The 20,738-nt window shown below is 29.8% G+C and overlaps 1 protein-coding gene across 1 annotated transcript in view; it reads left to right on the top strand.

The window, feature by feature from the left end:
• Window positions 1-20,738, top strand: part of LOC129905899 (gamma-1-syntrophin) — a 183,236-nt gene that overhangs the window by 40,829 nt on the left and 121,669 nt on the right. The window contains exon 2 of the mRNA XM_055981523.1: window positions 14,529-14,644. The gene's annotated coding sequence lies outside the window, so the exon portion shown is untranslated. The remainder of the gene's footprint in view (window positions 1-14,528; window positions 14,645-20,738) is intronic.

Raw genomic sequence — 20,738 nt, 5'->3', positions numbered from 1 at the left:
TTGATCTCCCTGAAAATTGAATTTTCTTCTCCCCCAGAGTTTTATTGTACAAACGACACATGATTAAATAACAAACTTTTAATTTATTCAATTATTCAACTTCACCTCCTCAACGAATTAACACCTCCTGGCTGAAAATTATTTAAGTCTAGATATCTATATAAAATCATTTTATTTTTGACAACAGCGGGAGTCATTCCCACACACATTCCCCTCATTATCATCAAAATCGAATCAAAAAAAACTTTTCCATAAAAAAAAAAATTAAAAAATACCACACACATATTCAATTCAATAGCATTTTCATAACAATAATTTATAAATAAATAAACAAAAAACAACAAACTCATCATTCATCACGTAGTACGGATACTCTACAAAGTTCAACAGCCCCCCGAGTCAACACCACACATCACATATTTTATCCCTACCACCACTTTCAGTCTCCAGTTTTCCATCTTCCACTCAAAAAAAAAATACTATTATTTTTAATATCGATCCAACATACAACACATTTTGAGTTTTGCTTTGTTTGTGTTTTTGGCGCCACATACTTTCAGACACACACCAAATTGTTCTCAAACTCAATCTTCTCCGCGCGCCGCCACTGTTTTTCCGGAACTGGGGCGTCCATTATTATTGAAACTCAACCAAGACAAAGAAAAGTGAAAATTAATTCCACCCTGTGCATAAGCGGGTGATATTTTTCTTACATTACGTTACAATATAAAAAAAAGACTACTTCAGATGACATTTAACTGGCGCCCAACGCGGCGTCCTACAACTGCTACGATGGCGATGATGGTGGCACAATTAAAATAAAATAGAATCTCCAAAACTACTACGGAACATTTAAATTCAATGGTCTTTAATTTTTTTTTTCATTCATTCTGTTGGGTAATGCGAGGATGGCATTGATGCGTGTGTTATAGAAAAGAGTCATCACACCACACATTACACACAATTTAGGCATGGAATTAATTTAATTGGATTAATTAGTGCTGATGGTAGAAAGAGAGAGTACGAGTATAACAAGCTGAAGGCAAATTAAGCAACTTCCATATATCCACTCGATTGAAGTGGGATTAGATTAGTTTTGTTTTTTGAATTGAGGGCAAAATCTCAAGGACTCTGCTGAGTGTGTATCCTCTTTTTGTGTGTCGTTTAATTTTATGATAATAGAGTTTTATCCCTTTTTTGTGCCTTGGAAGTATAGTAGAAAGTAAAGAACCACAAAGTGGACCAACATGTTATTAAGTGTCATTTAAAATAGGCAGCACACTCTGTTAGTTAAGGTTTTTGAATGAAAACAAGCCTTGAAGTTAAGATTTTTCTACACTGAAACAAAAAAATTTTGTTTTCTTTTCTTTCTGCAAAACTAAAAAAAAATTAAATTTAGGTATATTAAAAAAAGCAAACAAAATTGACAAAAAAAAATTAAGAAACGGTGTTTTCAAAGTTGGTAAGGAAAATTTCTCCGAAACGGCTGGACTGATCGGCTTGTAATTTCCCACGATTTTAATGATGCTTGTGTCAGGTAATAATAATAACTATTTTTAAACCATTTCAAAGTGTTATTTTTTTTTTGAAAAAAAAAATAAGATTTTTTTCTTAATGATAGCCGAAATTTTGTCAAAAATAAAAATTTTGACTACTCGCACGTAGCTCTTATCTTAAAGCTATGTATGAAACAAATTAGGTAGAATTGTAATTTGGGTTTTTGAAGCATTTTTGAAAATTAAAAAAAAAAAAAAATACATAACATGTGTTTTTTATAATTAATGAAACACCGTTTTAATGACTTTGATCAAAATACGAAGTACACCATCTGATTTCTTGTATAAAGAAGAATTTTTAGAAAAAAATATTTGAATCGTTAGAGCAGTATAAAAAGAAATAATTAATTTTATTAATTTAGTTTAGAATTTTAAAATATTTTACTAAGCCGTTTTCAAAGAAAATGATTTTCAAAAAAAAAAAAAAATGTTAATATTTTTTAAAAATCAAAAAAATGTGTTTTTTTGAAATTACAATTACTTAAACGCTTTTGCATAGAAATTTTCATTAAAATTGGGTTAGTCATATACGAGATATTCAGAAACCAAAAAAGTTGTATGGCAGGTACCTATGTACCCTTATTAACGGTTCAAAAAGTATTTTTTATTTCAAAAGTTGGGTTTTATTTGTAAAATTAAAAACAAAAATTTTCAACCAAATCGTTTTTGAATCATTTTTATCAAAGCCGTTTTTTTAAGGGAAACCGATGAAGTTATGAATGCCAGAGTTATGAGCGACAGTAGTTACGAAAAACCGAAGTTACGAAAAACCAGAGTTATGAACACCAAAGCTATGAAACGATGTTTTTGGGTTGGCAACCATTGAGATGAACGATATACGGTAGGAAAGTACCAAAAAGCTAGACTAGTTTTTGAAAAATTAGTTTTCAAAATCAAAATTTAAAAAAAAAGTGAAAAAATATTTCTTTCAAAATTGTATTCAATAAAGTGCTAATTTAAATTACATAATTTATTGTTCTTATTTGTTTTTAAACGAAAACTGAAAACTGGATCGTTTTCGATAAATTAAAAAAACTAAAACTACTTTTTTCAAAAAAGCCATATATCTATCTATGTATGTATTTTTTTTTTTTTTTTTTAACCATTTTTCAAAAACTGTTCCATCAAACAGATTTACTTAAAAACAAAATACAAGAACAAGTCTTTGGCTTTACAAAAAAGTACAGTACGATATCTATGGTGTAAGCGTTGATTTTTAATAAATATTTTTCTTAATTAAGTCATTTTTTTTTAAGAAAATCCCGCTTGCCTTGACTCAACGCTCTAGCTTTTTGGTACGTTCCTCCCGTATATCGTTCATCACAATGGTTGCCAACCCAAAAACATCGTTTCATAGCTTTGGTGTTCATAACTCTGGTTTTTCGTAACTTCGGTTTTTCGTAACTTCGGCTTTCATAACTTCGGTCTTTCAAACCTTCATTTTTTCGTAACTTCGGTTTTTCGTAACTTTGACGCGCGTAACTCTGTCGCGCATAACTCTGGTATTCATAACTCCGTTACCATTTCGTTTTTGAAATAAAAATTTATCTTTCCATTTCAGTTATATGGCAGGTACCGTTAGTTTTGGTCCAGAAAAAAATTTTCGATATATGCCTAATACTTTCATTTTGAGTTTTTAGGATTTAACGAATTTTCAGGACTCCAGGTTTTCTGAAGTTTTTGTTTTATAGATTTTAATTTTATAGGATTTTAGATAATCTTACGATTTTAAATTTGGTTTTTTAGATTTTGAGTGTTTTATATTTTGAACTACGCAAATATGGACGCCCTTTATCATTATCTGCTTTTTAAATATAATAGGAAACTTTAGTTTTTTTTTTAACACTAACAAATCTCACTTCATATTATTTTTGTCGGTACACCTTATTTAATTTAAATCGTTTTTAATACGCTTTTATTAGCTTCACTTTTAACTAAGAAACAAACAATTAGTGATGCAAAATCTTGGAACTTAATGTTGACCCACTTTCAAATATAGCATCGAACTGAAACTATGTACATTAGGCTGGGTCAAAAAAATCGAAATTTTTTTTTTTATTTGGTACTCAGAAAAATGGATTGCTAGACACCTCTAAAATATACACACAAAATATGAGCTCTAAATATTAATGGGAAGGTCCTCCGCTTCGCAATTTTCCATTTTTACATCAAGCTTCTACTAAAAAAAAATATTTTTTTTTTAAATCAACTTTTTAGCAAATTTCTTTACATATTCTTGTAGATACGAATATCTTCTAAACGGTTAAAGCAATCAATTTGATTCCAAGCAATTTTTTTTTGAACGTTTAAGCCCCTACAAGAATATACATACTTTGTTAGTTTGAAAATAATGAATTTTCAGTGAATTAGAAAATTTTGAAAAGAAAAAAATGTTTTTATAATTTTTTTTAAATTTGACCTCGAATATCTTTAGAATGGTTAGATTAATGAAAAAAGTTAATAAGACCTTTTTTGTGGAACAATCTATTTCCTACAAGAATATGTCTTGGGCGTTTGATTATTATAATTTTTCAATTTGTTACAAAATTAAGAACAAAAAACGAATTTTTAAAGATTTTCTTGATTTTTGGACCTCAAATATCTTTTAAACGGTTAGATAAACGAAAAAAGTGTACAAGGCCTTTTTTGTAGAGCGTTCAATTGCCTACATATGTAAAGAAATTTGCTAAAAAGTTGATTTAAAAAAAATGATTTTTTTTAGTAGAAGCTTGATGTAAAAATGGAAAATTGCGATGCGGAGGACCTTCCCATTAATATTAAGAGCTCATATTTTGTGTGTATATTTTAGAGGTGTCTAGCAATCCATTTTTCTGAGTACCAAATCAAAATAAAAGAATTTCGATTTTTTTTTTACCCACCCTAATGTACATTTTACACATATGCAGTTGAGATGACATTACAATATTTTGGTGGTCTGGACCCATGATAAGACTAAAAAGTAACTGAATAAAAAAAATCTATTTTTTTTTTTTCAATAATTTTCAAAAACACAAATAAAACTTGCAAATTTTGCTTTTTTTCAAATTTAAGAATCTTCTTTAAAAGACGAAACTTGAGAAAAACGTTAAATTTTTGGATACAAGAAACATTATCCAAGTAATTGTGCTGAGAAAATGAACTCGTATTAAGAAACTTAGTCCTTCTGATCTGATGAAGTTTTAGTTTTGCTATGGAAAAATGTTTCATTGATTTTACAAACCTTTTTTTTTTGTTCGGTGTAGAGTTTCCACAAATTTAGAGTATTTATCTTAATTTGAAAATTTATATAAAAGTTTTATTTAAGGATTATATCAAAACAGTTAAAATGAAAGAGTAAAAGAGATAGAAAGAGACAGAGTTTGAAATAAACTTTTGTCAGTCAAACAGATTCCATTTATAAGTTGTAAATAATGAATTTGTTGTATAAAGTCCCATTAGTTTAATGGTTTTTTTTTTTTTTTGGCTTGTGAAAAGTCACAAAACTCAGGTTACATTTTTGATGATGATAGAATTTGTGATGGAAAAATATATTTTCTATTACTTCTTCTTCTTTATATAAGTCTGAATAGTTTGAATGTGTAATTTGTTATTATGTAATTGAAACCACAGCAGCAGAGTCATAGACATTTTTTCGTCCAACTTCAAGTTAGATTTGGATACTTAATAGGAAAGGATTGATGTCTTTCCTTGGGTATGATATAAACGTTTGAAAATTAAGAGCAAAACTAGGTCACACGCATTAGCTCCTATAAAACTCCTTTACGTGTTATTAAAGAAGCAATTCTACCATACGAAAAAAACACATCAATAACATCAATCAACTCCTTAAGACGATCCAATATCTCCAAAGGAATGACAAAAAAAATTGCCCATCAGCATTTTAGTGGACGGAAACCCCTTTTCCACTTAAAAATATTATCAAATTGACGTGCCTTCGCCGCCGGATGGATTGAACAAAACAAGGAACTTAATATCAATCCAATTACCCCTGTGGCAAGATTTTTCTCGCTTGCATCCTGCATGACTGCTCTACTTTTTCTATATTGGCTCCTGTGAGAGAGGGAATTTTTTTTCCCACCGTCATTTTCAGTAACAGCAACTGCCAAAAGGGGGGGAGACAATGCATCTTGTGTCAGTTAAGTCTTAAAAGACAGCGGAGCAATCATCCTTTTCATGTTTGCTCCATTACCAATATACCACTTGCAACACTGCCACCGTCATCGTTATCGACATCAATCCTTTCTCTCGTGTCCTTATCGTGCTATCGTCTTCATCTTAATCATTGGCATGATTGACTATTCTCCGCGGCTATTTGGGGATATCATTTGTCTCTTATGGACGCATCGAATAGCCCCAAACGGTGAGTGTCGTTGTCTTCGACACACTACAAACTTATACATCAACCACACGGTACGGCTGCTGGGCTGTGAGCTGGCTCCTGACAAGGATAAGATAAGACGATAGATCAGAGGACATTATAGTTATAGTCCCTCTGAAAGAGAAATCGATATAAACCAATACCAAGACTGGTTCCTGTAGGAACGAAACATTGATGTTTCTTCGGGCAATGCACTACATTCAGTCAGATAGGAGTGAAAGAGAGAGATGTATGAAATGTCGGCCACAGATACTACTACCGGCCGGATGCAATAACCTTACCTTCACAAAACCCTTTTCCTTGTTCCGTTTCGTTCCTTCTGCTGTGTGTGTCTCGATTGCAATGCAATTTAATCGTTTACGGGTAAGGATAATCGCGTGGATTTACTGTGAATTTATTTCCCTTTTTTTTTGGTCCGCACCGCACCTCACCGAACATCAGCAAATGAAGACGAAATGGATTTCGGTGTGTGAGTTTTTGGCATGGCGAAAAGGGCTTTTGGCAGTGTGCCATATAGAGTTTCCTGCCGCCATATTATTATTTCCTGCAATGATGAACGAAACTCTCTGAGATATTGCGATATGGTGAACCGAAAATATATAGGTCATGTTACGTAGATAGGAAGATAGATTTATAAGTATTTTATCGTAAATTTCTTCAAGCCTAGATGGCACACACAATGGAAGTCGAAGTTATATTCATCTGAATTTTAATGATTATACGGTTAATAGGTCTTATAGAGGGAATATAGGATTATTATAAAAGGGATTTTCAAGTCAGAGATCAGGTTGATGATGGGGGAAAAGTTTTCGTCAGTTGCGAAAATTAAATCTAATTACGAAATTGAATTCAATGGAGAGGTAATCAAGCTGATGGCATTTCTGAACTCAAAATATTTTATGAAACTTCGAAATTTCGTTTGAGGTAAGAAAATAGTTGTGGGTTTTATTACGATATTAGGGTTTTTGTTCGTATAATAGTTATTTAAAAAGGGGAAACCGACGAAATATGAATACCAGAGTTATGCGCGACAGAGTAACGCGCGTCAAAATTACGCAAAACCGAAGTTACGAAAAACAGAAGTTATGAAAGACCGAAGTTATGACAGACCGAAGTTACGAAAAACCGAAGTTATGAAAAACCAGAATTATGAACACTATGAAACGATTTGTTTGGGTTGGCAACCATTGAGATGAACGATATACGGGAGGAACGTACCAAAAAGCTAGAGTGTATAGGTTGAGACAAGACAAGAAAATAATTGTATGGGACGAGGATGTCCATTCCCCTCCGGGAGGGAGGATTTTGTAAAAAAATGACTTGATTTGGAAAAAAAAAAATATTTGAAATCAACGGTTGCCAACCCAAAAAACACGTTTCATAGATTTGGTGTTTATAACTCTGGTGTTTCATAACTTCGGTTTTCGTAACTTCGGTCTTTCATAACTTCGGTCTTTCATAACTTCGGTTTTTCGTAACTTCATTTTTCCGTAACTTTTACGCGCGTAACTTTGTCGCTCATAACTCTGGTACTCATAACTCCGTTACCATTTCTTTAAAAAGTGGTTGTCTGTAAATCAATTAACGGACGATGATTTTACGTGATAACGCCATTCATAAAAAAACAGGTTGTGTGCTTTTGTTAAAAAAAAATTATCTAAAAATTATTTATTTGTCAACTTTCTGGTGAAAAAAATGTATAAGATAATAAATCTTAAAGCTAAATATAGTAAAAAAACGGAATAACTTTTATAATCCACTCACAATTTACAACAAAAAGCTAAATAAAAATACCACACTCAATCAGTTTTCATCAAAAAAGCAAAAAAACAATATTTTTATCTTTTCAAACCATTAAATCGTTTTTTTTCTATGAAAACCTATAATAAATTTTATATCATGTGAAAGCTTATTATTTTACCTTTTATATGACGCTTCAGTCATATTTCTACAATGCCTACAAAAAAAGTTAGAATTTCTTAAAGCCAACCATGTCGAAATTTCAAACTGAGAATATGATACTTCCTACACAGTTGTTTTGAGGTATTTCTGAAGTTTTGTAATTTAACATTGCGTAGGTTGTAGTGAATGAACCATTATGTGTTATATATCAAATGAAAGGTAATACCACAGCCTGCTTAATAAAGTCAAATATCTGCTCTAGATCACATAATAGAACGTATTGAAAAATACAACTTTGTTTTACCATTATCTCAAAATTGTGAATACGAAATTGATTAAAAAAATGCACAATATAGTCCTGCTTATTATATTATCCATCTCTACAGTATAAATTTCAAAAAAACAGATAAAAATAAAAAACGGTCAAAAATTATTTTAGAAAATCAAGTTATATCCTATAAGTTTGAAATTTTTTGAACGCTACGAGAAATTGCTTAAAATAAAAATCCACCAAAAAATATCCCTAAAAAGTAGTTGTTTTTCAAAAATTCATATTTCAAAACACAGAGATAAAAAAAACACGTAATAGATTCCTAATTTTTTTTATTATCATTTATTGTCTTTTGAATGGCACTTTTCAAACTGTCAAAAAAAATGTTCCCTTACCTATAATCACTTCTTTGTCAAAGGTCTAGGTACTTCATGTTTTAATTTCGAAAAAACATTTCAACTTGGTTTTGAATTTTTTTTAATAAATTTATCTATCGATTTAAAAAAATTCAACTTTCTACAAAGTCGCGTTTAGAAAATAGCCATTTTTTTGGAATGGAATTTTTCAAAATCTTTCATTAGTATTTAACTTTAAGTTATTATCTTTCAAATAAGTTTTAGAAAATTTTTGTATCTCCAATAGTTTATTTTTTATTTTAGTTCAAAATTTGTTCACACTGCTAAGAATCTCAAGTGGAACGGAAGAAAATGGCTCCACTTTTTCATGGATGCTGCCATCGCCATGGTTCATCGATTTATAAGAAGTTATCACGTCAAAAACATGATACACTGATTAAATTCGGAATGAAGGTTTTAGATTAAACAGGGACAAAGGATTCATAAAGTTGTTAAAAATATTTTGGTGAAACGGTGTTTTTTTTTTATGGGTTGAGTTATGTGTGAGAAAGGTATCATAACAGCTGACTAATATTTTATTAATTTTTAAAACTTGGTGAAAAAGTTTTGTTTGGTATAATAATTAAAAATCTATAAAGTGTACAAAATTATCTTTAGTAAAAGGGTGTTTTTTTTTTTTAAGAAATGATGGAATTCGGAATTATTACCACAAAATTGTTAAAAATGTTTTATTTATAACAAAAACCAAGAACCCAAGCAGTCTATACAAATATTTTAGGTGAAAGGGTGTTTTTTTTTTTTGGGAAATACCTACGGAAAATCCGCGATAATTCCATAAAAGGTACCCTTACGAAATTTGTTGTCTTTCCCACATAAATTATGAATAAAAGTAGTTTAGAAATTTGTTACATGTCAAAGGGTGTTTGTTTTGGGTGTAGAGAAAATATAGGTATATTGGAATAAGTGAGTAATAAAAGTGGTACCCTATTGAAATTTAGCAATTGATTTACTTTTAAGATTAGAAACAAGAATCTTAATTGTCTATAAAAATATCATGGTTAAAAGGGTGTTGTTTTGATTTAAAATAAAAATGATGAGTCACCCTAATAAAATTTTGTAAAAACATTGAATTTGAGATAGAAAACAAGAATAAAGAGTTTTCATAAAAAAAAATTTGGGTGAAAGGGTGTTTTTTTCGAAGAGGCAGTCAAATCTGTAATAAAAAGCCATGTGGCGACTAAGTTTTTCATATAGTTTTAGGGTCGCTGAAACCGAATCCGAAGTCCGTTTTGCCCCATCACGTCAGGTTTTTGAGATAACCTCATATAATGTCACAAAAACAAAAAAAATTTGTCTCTGATCTGGATGTGCGAATATGTTAATCATATAGTTTTTGGATCGCTGAATCCAGATTTGAAGTCAATTTTGCCCTATCACGTCAGGTTTCTGAGATATCCCCAAAAAAATGTCAAAACAACAAAAACAAAATTTCTTATCTGGGGTTGCATCTAGGTTTATCATATAGTTTTTGGGTTGCTAAAACCGAATCCGAACTCTATTTTTCCGTATCACGTCAGATTTTTGAGATATCCTCAAAAAATGTCAGATAAGAACTTTTTTTTTTAGCTTAGACATTTTTTTGAGGATATTTCAAAAACCTGACGTGATACACCAAAATAAACATCGGATTCGGTTTCAGCGACCCAAAAACTATATGAAAAACTTAGGCGCAACCCCAGATAAGAACTTTTGTTTTTTTGGTTTTGACATTTTTTTGAAGATATATCAGAAACCTGACGTGATGGAGCAAAACGGACTTCGGATTAGGTTTCAGCAACCCAAAAACTATATGAAAAACCTAGTCGCAACCCCAGGTCAGAACTTTTATATTTTTTTGTGTGGCTGTGAATTATTATCCTTCACACATACAATTTTCTCATCAACACACGAAATGAATGTAGAAACTAAGATTCATCAGTTCAGATAACATCAGTTTTCTTTAAAAATATTATTTCAGCAGAATTCTTGATACCTTTTGACACATCTTTGATATTAAAATGAGAACGTGATTTCTGAGTATTTCGCAAAATAGCACTTAACCCGTTGTTTGTTCGTCAAAGTATATGAAATATTATGCATTCCTTTTTGATAAATTGATTTACATCGTTTCGTCAGGTTCAATGGTGTATATGACTCAGCATTATAGTTATTTCCACTTGATTCATTTCGTGTCATGAATGAACTTTGTTACCATATAAATAACAGGTACACTCAATACAACCCCTTCTGATTCTTACTTCAATATACATCAAATGCTTTTATAAGATGTTTGACACTATACTGGTTGGTATATAACTCCTTCATTTAACCCTTCCATTTCCACATACTGTCTGTCTTATTAGAAATGCTTTGAGTACCTGGCATTAACTGAATCGTAAAACCACCCTCTTCACTCCACTGTATATCTCCTTGATGTTGTATTGAATCTCATTACGGCTAATGGGCCAGTTCTGCCTTCATTCATGCAAGAGGATTCTATATGTACATTATGATCATTAATGTTTAAAATAGACGTTGGGCTAGGTACCTGCCACTTGCCTATCTCTAAACTCAAAACTCAAAATTTAAAAATAGAAACAAACAATCCTCTTAGCTGGAAGCCGAAGTAGAAGAACACATAACAAGAAGCCTCAGCAAGAACTATGAATGTACATCAAACTGACACTTGAAACCTCCGCCATTTGTATGAAGCTCTCCATCGTCATTGTCAAATGTGAGCTCTGGGAAGACAATTTGAGTGTTTGGTGAGCAAAATGTCAATTGTGTGTGATTGTGTCATTCATATTCTCACATACTATTGTACTTCTTCGCATATGACATCGCATCAAGCTATATGAAAATAGGTGTACACTATTTGTTTCCTTCATATAAATATCCTTCACACAGATAGAATATACCATTAAATGTAGTTACTTATCTTCATGACATAAAGACGACCTCGACCTTTTGAGAGGCATAATCTAACCGTCATATATGCATCCCCCCCATCAGGTATTCGAAGAGATTAGAGTGATACTTGAGAGTTTGAGTTCTATTCTAATGGTTTTATGTTTTAACAAATATGCAACAAAGTCAAACAGGAGTTCTTTGACTTTCGTGAAATCCCAAGAATGTCACCTTAATTGGATTGTAGTAGAACTTAAACCTAGCTGAAAAAAAGAATGCATATTTTTGTTATCCATCCGCATTCTAATACTTATCGTTTGCACACATTTTTGCGCTTGAATTGTTGGTATTGTACAAAATATTCTTTCGCATATAGAGAATTATAAGTTTTAGAATTTAAATCTCTACTCATTTATCTTCTCTATGCTTATCTTAACGCAACCTAGTTCGAATGTTAATAATTCACCGATGAGGGTTCACCGTACAGCTTACTTAAAGTGGGGTACGTAAAAGTGGGGTGGGTGTAAAAAATTGCGGTTTTGTACAATTTCTGTCAGAAGTAGACCTCCTATCGAAAAAAGTTGCATACAAAAGTTGTAGATATTATAAAGATCTACAACTTTTACTCAAACCATTTTTTTTTTATATAACCTCAAAAATATTAAGAAAAATGCAGAAATGCGATTTTTTGGTTTTGGCTTTTAATTTTTATCTTTTACAGTGATTATTGGATTTTAACAAAACCTACTCAAAATTTACTCTTTTATGAATTTTATCTATTTTAAATGGTTTTTCAAAAAAAAAACTTGTGTGCAATTCACACGTGGTTGAAGTGAAACCTTAAAAATCATTTTTTTTTTTTTGAAAACCCACAGTCAATTTTATACCATCTGAATGCTTATTGTTTCAGCTCAAAATATTTATATCGACCATGTCTATACAACATCTAAAAAAAAAGAGCTAGAATTTTTATAACCCAATTAGTTTTCATAAAAAATCAAAACAATCAATCTCTTTTCTCTTCTAACGCCATTAAATCCATTTTTTGAAAGACAACCTATAATAAATTTTATATCATTATTATTTCACCTTTTATATGACGCTTCAATCATATTTCTATCATGCCTACAAAAAAAGTAAGAATTTTTTAAAGCCAACCATGTCGAAATTTCAAACTGAGATTACGGTACTTCCTCTACTGCTGGCTGGTCATCGGCAACAGATCAAGTTTTTTCAAGTTTTTCAATTAAAGATTATATAACTTGTAGAGCACGTACCATTGTATGTGATATATCAAATGAAAGGTAATATTATCAGCATTCGTATTAAAGTTAAATAAATTTGTTATGTGCTCTAGATCAAAAGATATTACGTGTTTAGAAAAAGAACATCTTTTCACCGTTATCTCAGAATTTTGAATATGAAATTGATTGAAATTATAATTTAATCAATTACCTATCTACTGTATAAATTTCATTCATCTGTCTTTTAAAACATCTTGTTTCAAATCAATACGATACTAAAAAAGTTTTCACTTACAAAAATTAAAATTTTTGGATTTTTGACGAAATAAATTTAAAAAAATAGCCTAAAAAAGTTACCGAATAAAAATTGTATTTTTGAAAAGTTTAGAATGCAGTTATTTAGAATGAAACCTTTAATTTAAGACTACGTAGAAAACTATACTTTTATTTTAGAAATTATTGAAAAAAATTTAAAAGAATAAATATTATTTTTTTCTAATAGCTTTTGATCTTATAAATTTTAATATAGCATTAGAATGGCTCTAACGTGGCAACTTTTTGAGGTTTCGAAATTTGAACTTTGAAAAACACTATTTTTGTGATGCTTTGGTATGGTGATATCTCAAAACCGTAATGATGCAATTTTTCTGAGCTTAGCACATAAAAATATATAAAAAAAAATAGTTTTGTTTTTTAAGAAAAAACTTTGTTGGCCAGTGTAATCCAATAGGGCAGAAAAATCGAACGGTCTCTGAATTGAATATCAAAATACATGTTTCTTCTAAAAATAAGGCCATTATTTAAGATTCTTCTGTTATTATTAACAGAGCTATTTGCGCCAACATGAGCGGAGGTACGTACGGAGGTACGCGGTATACAACGGATTTTAACATTTCTGCATCAACAAATCTGAATGGCAAGAAACTTCAAGTAGTTTTCGTGCAAAAATATCACAAAAAGAGTGTTTTCCAAAGTTCAAAATTATATATCTCAAAAACTTGGCATGTTAAAGCCATTCAAATGCTAGATTCAAATTTAAAAGATCGAAGGCCATTAGAAAAGAATAATTTGGTTTCTATAAAGAAATATTTCTCGAAAATTGATCTTAAAAATCGTTTTTTTTTGTTTTTTTTTTCAATTTTTTTTATTAATCTATGAAATAAAAGTATAGTCTTCTACATGGCCTTAAATAAAAGGTTATAATCTAATTAACTGCATTCCAAAAAATCAAACATATTTTCGGTAACTTTTTTGATTGAAAAATAGGCTAAATTTAAATTAAATTCGTCAAAAATCATTTAAAATAGATGAAATACATAACAAAGTAAATTTTGACCAGGTTTTGTTAAAATTCAATTATTTTTGTAAATATAAAAATAAAAAACCAAAAAATCGCATTTGTACATTTTTTAAAAATATTATTGAGGATATCTAAAAAAATAGTTTGAGTAAAAGTTGCAGATCTTTATATTAGCTACAACTTTTACACTCAAATATTTTTCGATAGGAGGTCTACTTTTGACAGAAATCGTAAAAAACCACGATTTTTTACACCCACCCTACTTTTACACCCATCCACCCCCTTTCCCTCAACAATTTGTTTGTGGGCAATTTATTTTTCCTGTTATGGTACCATTTTATGTTAAATTTTTTCACCACCCTTATGCTTCTAATAATTTTTTGAATATGTGTCCTATGCAGGTACTTAAAAAGATGTTTTCATTAGAAAAATCCTCTCCCAAATCTAGTTTTTTTTTTAATCTTATGCAAATCACCATCCAATATTGGACTTGTTTTTCATTAATTGATAAATTGCTTATAAAAATTTTTATATTGATTTTAAGTTTCAATTTTTGTTTTCTTCTTCTTTTACAGGAATTTCAAGTCTGGAGGGCACACATGTTTATACTTTCATTTTACTATAGAGTAAAATTTTAATTATAGATAAAAAGGAATTTTAAAAAAAATAAGCAAAATTCGGTTTGAAACTGGTAAGTAAACATTACGTATAACTTACACACAATAAAAAAAAAATTAAGAAAATGAGGAAATAGCTGTGTTTGAAGTTTAATTTGAACATTTGACTGCCATCAAAGTTGTAAAAATATTCAGATAAAAAAAAACGTAAAGAAATCCTTTCATCTGAACAAAATGTTAATACCGCCATTTTTTTGGTGAATTTATTGTAACAAAAAATTTGAGCCAAACGATTTTTTTTTTTGAAAAATGATTTCGACTTTGTTGGATCCATAAAAAAATGTACACTAATTGGCTGCATTGTTCAGGGTTACTTAATTTCAATAAACTAACCAAGACGAAATTAATTTAGATATAGCTTCAATAAAAATAACAAAAAAAATTACAGTGTGTTAGAAATTTCACAAGCAATTCAATTTTAAAAATTAGACGATGTCAAAATTTGCCACGTCCTTCCGCAAAAGAAGTACAACTTCAAATCCACCAGGTATTAACAGATTACTTAACTACTAACACTGGTAAACAAAATTTAACTTTTTTCTAGATTTTATCATGAATTACCTTACTTCAGCCAAAATGACGATTTTTGGCCAATCCAAATTTTCTGACTTTGGATTCGAGTTCAGCAACCCGAAAAGCTCTAAGCAAATGCCTTGTTGAAAAGTGTAATTTTTTGTATGTCCATTGATAAACATGAAAGCCAAAATGTATCAATAAATTGTTATATTGACTTAAGTTTTTACGAATGCCTACTACCTTTTTGCAAAAATTAATTTTTACTTCAAGTTATCCAATTTTTTGAAATACCTGTCAATGTTTTTGGAAAAAAAAAAACGTTTACATATGAATTTTTTTTTTCTTATACATACCTATAGGTACATATAATTTTTTTGAAAAAAAGAGGTTGTCTGTAAAGCCGGTTCACGGACGATGATTTTACGCGATAACGTCGTAAGAAAACAGGTTATGTGCTTTTGTTTAAAATGAGTCAATTGAAGCGTTTACTTATTTCTAACAATCATAATTTACAAGAAAAAGCTAAAAAAAAACACCTTTTTTATTTTCTCATTATATTAATTTTTTTATTTTAAAAGCTTACAAAAAAAATTATGCAATTTAAAAGCCAAGTATTTCTTCTTAAGAATAAAACCATTTTTAAATTTTTACAATGCGCAAAAAGTATAAAAATAATTTTTTGAAAACAATCATTTTCATCAAATAAAGCAAAGAAAACCTATAATTTTATCTTCGCACGCTATTGAATCAATTTTTTTCAATGACAACCTATACAAAATTTTATACCATCTGAAAGCTTATTATCTTAGCTTAAAACATATATGTATCAGGTCTATGAGACATCTACAAAAAGAGCTAGAATTTTTTGAACTCCATGTATTTTCATCAAAAAAAGCATACAAAACATTTAATTTTATGTTCTCATGCTATAGAATCAATTTTTTCCAATGACAACCTATATTAAATTTTATATTATGTGAAAGCTTATTATTTCACCTTTCACATGACGGTTCAATTTTATTTTTGTGATACCTACAAGAAAAGTTAGAATTTTTTAAAGTCAACCATATCGAATTTCCAGACTGAGATTACGGAACTTCCTACACTGGTGTCAGTTCATGGGGCAACATTGTGTAGCTTGTAATTAGTCTACCGTTATGTGTGATATACCAAATGAAAGGTAATTGTATCAGAATGCTCATTAAAGTTTAATAAAGTTTCTATCTGCTCTTGGTCAAAAGTTATAACTTGTTGAATTCTAAAATTTTATTTTACCGTTATCTCAAAATTGTGTTTACGAAAATGATTGAAACTTCGCACACAATAGTCGTAGTCATGGTTTATCATTACTTCATATATTTTATTCCTGTATCTATGAAAGAAAAAAAGATAAAAATAAAAAACGATGAAAATCGGTTAAAAACGGTTAAAAAACGTGTTTTTTAAAAACTTGTTTCTTCCGTTATTCAGTCAAAACTCACTTAACGATTCCAAGTTTTTGCACATGTATGCATATGGCCAAAACATATATGTCCTAATAAGTTTGAGATTTTTTGAACGCTCCAAAAAAAGCTTAAAATCAAAAATTATCCAAAAATACTCCTAAAAAACAAGGTGTTTTTCCAAAAATCATATTTGGAAAAAATCAGTATCAGACGCCTAACTTTTTTTTCTCTCATCTTTCACCTGGCATCTTTAGAATTGTCAAAAAAAATTTCCTTTACCCAAAATCATCATTTTGTCATAGCACCAACACGTGTACAACGTTCAAACAAAACGTTATAGCTTAGTTTCAAAATTTTTTAAAATTTTTTCTTGAATGCAGTTATTCTTAAATTAATCTCATCTATCTATAGCATACAAAATTCAATTCTCTACAACTTCGCGTTTAGATTTTAGCCCAAATTTCATCTTTCCGTTTTACCCCTGTTTACCCTATTAAATGACAGAATTTTTAAAAATCCTTGATTTGGATTAAGCTTTAGGTTATTATCTTTCAAATAAGCTATAGAAGATTTTTGTATCTCTAATAGTTTATTTTTAATTTTGAGTTGAAATTTTTTGCCGCACTGCGAAAGTGCGAGAGTGTAACGTTAGGTGACTGCCATGGTTCATCGATTTATAAGACGTTATCACGTCAAAAAAAAAAAAAATACATTTTTTACCATTGCCAACTTTCAAAAATATATTTTTCAAAAAAAAAAACACAGTTTTCCACGTAAGTTGACCACTAATAGGAAAAAATTGAAAGTGAAGTTTTAAGGACTAAAATTTAATAAATTATTAAAAACTAATATTTTTTTTTATATTAGGTATATATAAAAAAAATTAACAGTATAAAAGTTTTCAAAGAAAGCATTATTTTAAAAACCATAGATTCAACTGTATTGACGGTGGACTTGCATTTTTGTATTCAAAATTGAAATAATTTACTTAAAAAATCTCCATTCAATTATTCTGATGTTACTCAGATTCTGACCCTAAAAAAATTATTTATTGTGTAGCACTTATTGCATTATAAACTTGAAGTTATTGATTTTTTCTTAAATGTAAAAACGTTTTTTCATTCAGTGTCACACCCGTTACATAAATATGTCACACAATTTTTTTTATAATTCTCCTTCAAATATACGATTACTGAACCATGACTTTTTAAAAATCTACAATGTATAGCTTCTAAAAGTCACCGAAATAGATTGAATTGATTTTCTAACGTCACACCCGTTACATCTAGTATTAATAGATTGTGACGTTAAAAGATTGGTTTCCAAACTGAATTTTAAAAAATTCATATTTACAACTAAACACATTAGGTGTTGAAGTTATTGACCATAAAATAAAGTGAATAGCACACAAACCGGGAATACAAATGTAAGTAACTTTGTCACAGCCACTCAGTCGTTACATAAAACAAAATTAATAACAATTTTTTTATTATTGAAACATCGAAAAAAAAAATGCAATAATTTTTTCTCCCTTCTGATTTGTAATTTGTATGTCTTTTCAAAAAAAAAAACTAGTATTAGGTAGTGTGAACGAATATACTATTCACATGTAACACGTGTCCTTGTCATTGTGTCTTCGCCAATATTTTTCAATATCAAAAATACACCAACAAATTAGTATAGTATACTACTACAGGCTCCTCAACCTTCTTTCCATTGAAATTTGGCAAATTTCTATACTGTAATGAATTCCATAAAAAATCAAAATCTGATAAGACATTCACTTTTTTTAATTTGTTTCCATTTTATTTCTATTAAACCACATATAACAGCCCCCATGGGTCTATTAAATATTTCGTTCGTTTGTTTTCCCTAAATATAAAAATCAATCTGTGATTTTCCTTCAAGCCTCGTTGTTGTTCGTTCTTCCTTGTTTCTTCGGTATCATTGTGTGTCCATCTTTCTCGATTAAAAACACTCACTTTCAACCTCATTAAAACTAACAAGCCAATTCACTTTGGGGCAAAACTCCCAGTTGTGTCCCAACTGGCCCATATTAGTCCATTATTTTCTATAGATATTGTCATGTCATAGAATGGCAGTATGGCACCCATCCAATCACCCAACCAAACCACTACCAACACAGACACTCAATTTTTAGGATCAATGGCTTTTGCCTCGATTTTTTTGTAGATTGTTTTTTGTTACTCGTTTGCATTTTTCTTTTTTTTTTTCTTTCATTGTTTTGTGGATAAGGATGAGTATAAGTGAGATAATAGTGGGCGCTAGCTGATCCTTTTCTGACTCTAAGTTTAGTACAAAAACCACTCTCTCTTTCTGTCTCTATTCTGACCACAAAATCAGCACTTAAAAAACGAGAACAAATATATTACAACAGAGATACCAAGTCACAACAAAAGAAATAGAAAAAAAAAAAAAAATCAAAAGTATCTCTCTTTAACCTCAATCTTTTTCTATGTAGAACACAAGAGAGGGAATGTAAATTAGCTTCACTGGCATATGTGTTGTGTATGTGTGTTTGTTTGTATGTTTTTGTTGGTCCTAGAAACAATTTAATGTCAAGTGTGACTAAAGGCTAAGGGCACATAAAATATAGAGAGGCAGAGAGAGAGAGTCTTTATACTCTCTATACACAACTAAAGTCTTGTGTCCTATATAATATTTTATATTCTCTTGAATGGAATTTTTTATTTCTTCGTTATTTTTTTTTTTTTTTTTGTGTTTGGCATTCCACTTAAACTAGAAAATAAAAAAGAATCTTTTAATCTTTGAAGTCAGATCTACCCCCCACAAAAAAAAAAACAAAAAAAATATTGAGTGAACAAAAGAAGCTGCTGCCCCTTTTTCAAATGCACAGACAAAACCAACTATAGATGGCGTGCGAGGAGGGATTTATTCAGTGGCGTATTACATCCTTTCGAGGCTCTAAACCTTCATTAATATATTTTTATTTTAAATTAGTAGTAGTAAAAGCAGTTCAGTGCAAGACTTTTACTTATGTTCTATCTAATTAAAACATTTCAAAAAAATTCGATGGTAGGAATGGGGGCTCTATAGCGTGGGAATTTTTTTGGTAAACTCTTCTATTTGTTGTTTTCATAAGATTATTCAACAATTTTGGCAGAATTTCTATGAATTCTAGAAAAAAAATTAAAATTTTTATTGAAAACACCCATTGGGACTTAAAAATTTAAAAATTTGTTTGTTTGTTTCGCATTATCTCAGGAAGTATTCAACTGATTTGACTAAAATAAATTTTGATACTTTCCTTGTCATTATAAGAGTGTTATAGGATATGTTTTTTTTTTGCTTACTTTCATTTGAGGGCCCTCCGATTTTTTTTATGATTTCTATGTCAACTCCGGCAAAGACTTTGTCCCCCTTTTTTTTATACAATATGACAACGTCATTAGGTTTTCAGTGTTTCACCCATTTTCACATTACACACAAGTTACAAGGAGGGAAAGACGGAATCCCTTACATAAAAGGAGTATAAGTTCGTGTATAGTATGTGCGATTATATCACTTTCTTCTCTCTCCCAAAAACCCACTTCTATTTCTAAGAAGGGGTGAGAAAGTGCCTACTCTTGAGCTTTTGTATCATTGAATCGACTGACGACGACGACTTATATGAAAGGCTTTTTTAACCACACTTTTTATACAGCGTATATAGAGGTACCCTTCTTTCATCATATGAACCAGCTCTCAATACGAACGATTCTCTTCGTAATGAGAACCTTTTGACCGGATTTTGTTTACTTCATTCAAAAGATTTTGTTTTTTTTTTTTTTTTTTTTTTTTTTTTTTTGTATTGAAGAAGGTACTATGTGATGTTTAGGGTCTAAGGGTTATTATATGCGAGAGAAAGGATATGGCATAGAGGTGTGTTTTAAAATATACTCTGTGTAAGGAACTTCAACTCAAAAAGATGAATAGTTGAAGGGTATATCGTTGGATTTTTTTTTTATTTTTTGGAAAGTTATTTCAAAAATTTACATTTTCACACTAAAAATAAAAAAAATATGAGGGTTAGAAATTTTATATCTGCACGCAGGAATATTTTTTTTTTTTGGTGAATAAAGAATAAATCCTTACACCTTTTATAGAAAAAAAAAATAAAACAACA

This window comes from Episyrphus balteatus, chromosome 1 (assembly GCF_945859705.1).
Source record: "Episyrphus balteatus chromosome 1, idEpiBalt1.1, whole genome shotgun sequence".
NCBI lineage: Eukaryota > Metazoa > Arthropoda > Insecta > Diptera > Syrphidae > Episyrphus > Episyrphus balteatus.
The sequence above is the reverse complement of the archived record's forward strand: the minus strand, read 5'-3'. Positions and strand labels throughout refer to the sequence as shown.